Consider the following 6,305-nt stretch of genomic DNA (forward strand, 5'->3'; position numbering starts at 1 on the left):
TTCATGACAAAAATCGAGGAATCAAAACTTAATGAAACGGACATTCAACTTTTGATTTTTGTTTAAAACGTGACAAACCTTCAAATAACTGGGAAGGTAATTAAAAGTAACTTGTTTAAATACTCCTGTGTCGGGAATTGTTCACACCAGTACAATTTAAAAAGCAATGTTGATAGAATTAAAATTGACATACATGTACAAACATATGTAATGAACATGGTGTAACTGTTTCACACAATATGTAATATACCAAGGCTTTTATCGACTTCTGTCAAAACAAATTACCTCATCAAATGAAGTTCATGGACGAAAGTGACTTCAAACTGACAACGACAAATCCCGTGTATGGGCATTCTAGGAAAGGACGAGCATGTGTAGAAATAAGAAAATGTAACACGGAGCAATCCTCACACTTAATTTACTTATGGAATTAAATGGTGTATCAAATTTCAACTTCGTACATGGTGCTTGTACATTTCTCCCTGTATATTCGCAAAATTTCCGGTAAAACAAATTAACTCAGATTTCAGGATTTAGCCGGTTTATGAGCGAGTCGGACATTTGGGAATTTACCAGTACAAATTATAATAAACTTTATTTTATTCATTCAATTCATACATATACAATACACAATCATACAATCATAATGTGAATAGGATTCGGAAACAAGTATAAGACTTATATTAATCCGTTTCCTTTTATGACACATTGAGTAAACGGCAGCAAGTGGGAGAATACGTAAGTGAGCAATGTAATACTTGAATAAATGAAAAATGGGGAAATTCGGAAAGAGGAGAGATGAAAAGACCAGAAGAAAAAGATCGGAGAGGAATTTTATGCCATGACATGAGATATACAACCTGCTGTAACAGCTGTGTACTTGACAAACAATAAAGAATAAAAAATAAAAACAATCATTCAAATCTTTTAGAAATAATTATAAATTCTTGAACACTGGAAAAAATCAAAAGATTTTTATCATACGTGAGTTCGTTATCACCGAAGAGTAGTATTTCAGTTGATAAGGGATAGTTTAGAGCACTAAAACAACGTAAGCGAAACTGCGCGAAAAGTGGACAACGTAATAAGAAATGTTCGTTGGTCTCATCTTCATGATTACACATGCATAGGGGACTATCTATAAGATTTTTATGAAATAGATAAAATTTTAGTGGACTGCACTCCATCCTTAATCTTGCATGGTGAATCTGACCCAGTCTATTACCGTTAAGGAAGTAATGTGGAACTTTGTGGCGTGGTTTATTCAAATGACTTTTCAATTTAGTTATGGACGGATCACTTTTGATTGCATCTGGCAAGGAATTCCACAAAGGGATTACAGATGGCAGGAAGGATTTCATGTAAAGACTTGTGCGACAAGGAGGAGGGCGAAAGTTATTTCCAACACGAGTATTGTGATCATGGATGCTATTATTACGTCGAGGAAGAAATTCTTGTAGATACTGAGGAAGGAGACCGTGAACCATTTTATGGGAAATGAATTATTTTGTGGTGTTTACGTCTTTGCTCTAAGGGAAGCCAGCCTGTTTCAAGATAAAGTTTTACTCTACTTGTGAGTTTAGTTCCGCCAGTAACTATACGCGCTGCCTCTAATTGGAGATTTTCTAGCATGTCAGACTGAGTTTTTGTAAGGTTATCCCAAACAATGTTCCCATATTCAAAAATAGGTCGGATAAGAGTAAAATACAGAGTTTGAAGGGAAGTACGATCTAAAGTGAATTTGAATCTGCGTAAAATATTCAATTTTGGTGAAACCTTGGATATGATCAAGTTGATATGATCAGTCCAACCGCCATTGTTGGACAGAGTCAAACCGAGATGCCTATGTGAACTTACCTCAGAAAGCAAAATATTGTTCATATGTAGAGGGGGATGAATTGGGGAATCAGTCTTTTTGGATATTAATAAGGTTTCTGTTTTAGTAGGATTGAAGTTAACCAACCAATTCACTGACCATTCATGAATTTTACGAAGATCGAAATTCAAATCGACTGTACTTATCCTAGGTGAGTCGATAATGACATACAAAGAGGTGTCATCTGCGAATAATTTTATATTAGCTCGTATGTCTTTCACAATGTCATTTATAAATAAAAGAAACAAAAGGGGGCCCAGTATCGAGCCTTGGGGAACCCCGGCCTTAATTTCAGACCAATTAGAAAATTTTCCGTTGATAACAACTCTTTGTTTACGATTGTAGAGATAATTTTCGAACTATTTTAGAAGTGAACCCCGAATTCCAAAACCTGAAAGCTTACTTAGTAGTCCCTTATGCCTAACGCGGTCAAAAGCTTTGCTAATATCACAAAAGACCATTCGTATTTCTTTACCATGGTCTAAAGCAGAGTAAATATCATGAGTTATAGCAAGAAGTTGATTAACGGGTGAGTCGCCGTGTCTAAATCCAGATTGGTGAGGAGAAAGTAGCGAGTGGGCATGCACAAAATTGTGAACATATTTAAAAATGGATCGTTCCATTAATTTTCCAACAATAGATAATAAGGATATCGGTCTATAGTTTGTTAAGATAGACTTATTTTCTTTTTTATGTACAGAGGTTACATTAGCAGATTTCCATTCTGTTGGGAAAATACCAGATGTTAGAGGTAGGTTAAACAGTGTGCTTAAGGGCTTACATATAATATCAACAGATTCTTTAAGCAATCGAGGATTCACAAGGTCAGGGCCAATGGCTTTCGAACAGTCTAGATTTAATATAGCGTCTTTTACATCAGTAGCAGTGATATGTATATTAGAAAGAGTGTGGTTACATTCGTAATTAATGTTTGGAAGTTCAGCGTTTGAGTCATCAATAGTTGACTGGGCACAGAAAAAATCGTTGAACAAGGAAGCTTTTTCGAAATCATCTGAAACTACAGTGTCATTATGAAGAAGTGATGGTATCGGGGATTTTCTATAATTTGGCAATAATGAGTATACAGTTTTCCACCACTTCCTCACATTGAGATCAGATGGTTTCTTGAGTGTACCACAGAGATTGTTAATGTATGCGGTTTTTGCATGTTTGATAGTGTTAATGCATTTATTACGAATGAGACGGAATTTAGCCCAATGATCATTGATAAGTGTACGTTTGGCTCTTTTGTGTGCACGTTTCCGTTTTCTAATTAGTCTTCGAATTTCATTAGACATCCACGGAGGCTCATTAGATTTGACAGTAATATTTCTATTGGGGATACAAGTTTTTGCGATGTCAAGCAATGTGTCTGTAAAATTCTTAACCGAAACATTTATATCGTTAACATTTATCAATGCGTTCCAATTAATATGTTTCAGTTTATCTTTAAATACATTGTAATCACCATGATCAAAGAGCCAAACGTTACGCTTAAAAGTGTGCTTCGCCGGCTTCGCTACGTTAAAAGTACCGTAAGTAGGACAATGATATCTGACAGGTTGGTCAAGAAAACTTTCTCCAACTATGCATTTATTAATAACATTGATATCACTGGCACAAACTATATCTAACAGTGAAGACGAAGCTTCAGTATAAAATGTTGCGGATTCTACTAGTTGTGACAAGTTAAATACAATAAGCATATCACGTAAGTGAGAAGACTGGTTTTCAAGTAGTAAGTTAGCATTAAAATCGCCCGTAATTACAATATTAGATAAACCTGTGTTAAAAGCATATTCAATAGACAGTACAAATTGTACCTCGTGGGTTACAACAGCAAAGTACAGTATTCTTCCGTGAACTTGAAATGCTGCTTCATGAGTTGTGCATATCCGCTTACTAATTTCCTCACTAAAGTAACCAAAATCTACGAATCGTTACTGCACGTGATAATATGAACTTGAAAAGACTTTCCTTTCTCTATTTCTTTCTACATGTAGCGAGCGTCCCTATGTCTGTTTTCCGGTATGCATGGTTGCATGTTTATGTCACATGTTTGACCATATCATAAGGCTTGTTTCCAATGTCATGATTTCAGTGAAAAATGTAAGTGTCTGAGTTACAACGCATATTTGCGAGAGACACATGTTAAGGAATGAGAGAACTATGGATATTATTTTTCCCCAGAATTCATTAGTAACGCTTCCGGTACACGTCGTTATATTCTTTTACGGCATAGCCGTATAATATTCTTTTTGCCCCGGATATGACGCGCCAGGTGGCGTTACTGGTCAAGATGAAGTATATGATTGGTCAATGTAGCGGTCAATGCAAAATGCAGATATGCAGTTAAAAACGAAACAAAGTTAGTATTGAATGCGAGCTGAATAAGTGGATGTATCTTTTCAAATGACACATTAATAAACTTATGTTCCTGATTCAAATGCAGTGTTATGAACACCAAAAATGATTCAAACTGATATAATTTTGTTATCTGTGCTGAAACACATTAGTTCGTTCATTTATTTCACCAGCAGTTTTATATTACACTGTATAACCACCAGCACTCAAACTATGCCGTTTATCTTTTTTAAAGATATTTCTTGTTTTAAATGGTCTATAGCTAAAAATAGCTTTGATTTCTTTCCTACAGAATCTGTATATGTCCATACTCCCTCAAGCGAAGCTGTACCGATTGGTCTGTGTTCCATTCATGTTGATGCCTTCAGTATGGGGTAATAAGTTTTTCCCTATATTAGGAACTCACAAAGAAAGGAATGGTCATAGAAGATGAGCTGTAGATATCTGTCGATCATCACGGAAGTTCAAGGTCATATAATGAATGATCATTTGTTTTTCTAATTGTACTTTCGTGTTATCAACGTATGTCAAACAACCGTTAATACACTCCTCATCACAAACAGTATCCAATGAAGAATGAATGCGAGCCTGTAACTAGCTATGAGACCTCTGTCACGAGTGATAATCTATGTGTTCGTGTGTGTGGGTGTTAGACCGCTGGAGGTAATTATCATGCCACCGCGATGGCCAGAGCGAGCCACGCGCTAAACGTGGTATAGGTGTACATGCAAACTGGACAATGTGTCAACGTTATATATATAACAAATATATCAAGCAGAGTTCAATTTGGAAACTAACCTTGAAAATAGTAAATAATTTCTGATGTGAACATATTGCCCTGTTTAAAGGTTATTGTGTATTAAGTGGGTACTTCAATCTGTTGGTAATATATTTTACCTGTTGTAGTATATTTTACCTGTTGTAGTATATTTTACCTGTAGGTATTATATTTTACCTGTTGGTATTATATTTCATCTGTTGTACTATATTTTACCTGTTGGTATTATACGTGTATTTTACCTGTTGTAGTATATTTTACCTGTTGGTAGTATATTTTACCTGTTGGTAGTATATTTTACCTGTTGTAGCATATTTTACCTGTTTGTAGTATATTTTACCTGTTGGTATTATATTTTACCTGTTTTAGTATATTTTACCTGTTAGTATTATATTTTATCTGTTGGTATTATATTTTACCTGTTGTAGTATACTTTACCTGTTGGTATTATATTTTACCTGTTGTAGTATATTTTACCTGTTGGTCGTATATTTTACCTGTTGGTATTATATTTTACCTGTTGTAGTATATTTTACCTGTTGGTAGTATATTTTAACTTTTGTAGTATAGTTTACCTGTTGTAGAATATTTTACCTGTTGTAGTATATTTTACCTGTTGGTATTATATTTTACCGGTAGGTATTATATTTTACCTGTTTAAAGTATAGTTTACCTGTTGGTATTATATTTTACCTGTTGGTAGTATATTTTACCTGTTGTAGTATATTTTACCTGTTTGTAGTATAATTTACCTGTTGGTAGTATATTTTACCTGTTGGTATTATATTTTACCTGTTGTAGTAGATTTTACCTGTTGGTATTATATTTTACCTGTAGGTATTATATTTTACCTGTTGGTATTATAGTTTACCTGTTGTAGTATATTTTACCTGTTGGTATTATATTTTACCTGTTGTAGTATATTTTACCTGTTGGTATTATATTTTACCTGTTGGTAGTATATTTTACCTGTTGGTAGTATATTTTACCTGTTGTAGTATATTTTACCTGTTGGTCGTATATTTTACCTGTTGGTATTATATTTTACCTGTTAGTATTATATTTTACCTGTTGTAGTATATTTTACCTGTTAATATATTTTACCTGTTGTAATATATTTTACCTGTTGGTAGTATATTTTAACTCTAGTAGTATAGTTTACCTGTTGTAGAATGTTTTCCCTGTTGTAGTATATTTTATCTGTTGGTATTATATTTTACCTGTAGGTATTATATTTTACCTGTTGGTAGTATATTTTAACTCTTGTAGTATACATGTAGTTTACCT

This window comes from Pecten maximus, chromosome 9, assembly GCF_902652985.1.
Source record: "Pecten maximus chromosome 9, xPecMax1.1, whole genome shotgun sequence".
Classification (NCBI taxonomy): Eukaryota; Metazoa; Mollusca; class Bivalvia; order Pectinida; family Pectinidae; genus Pecten; species Pecten maximus.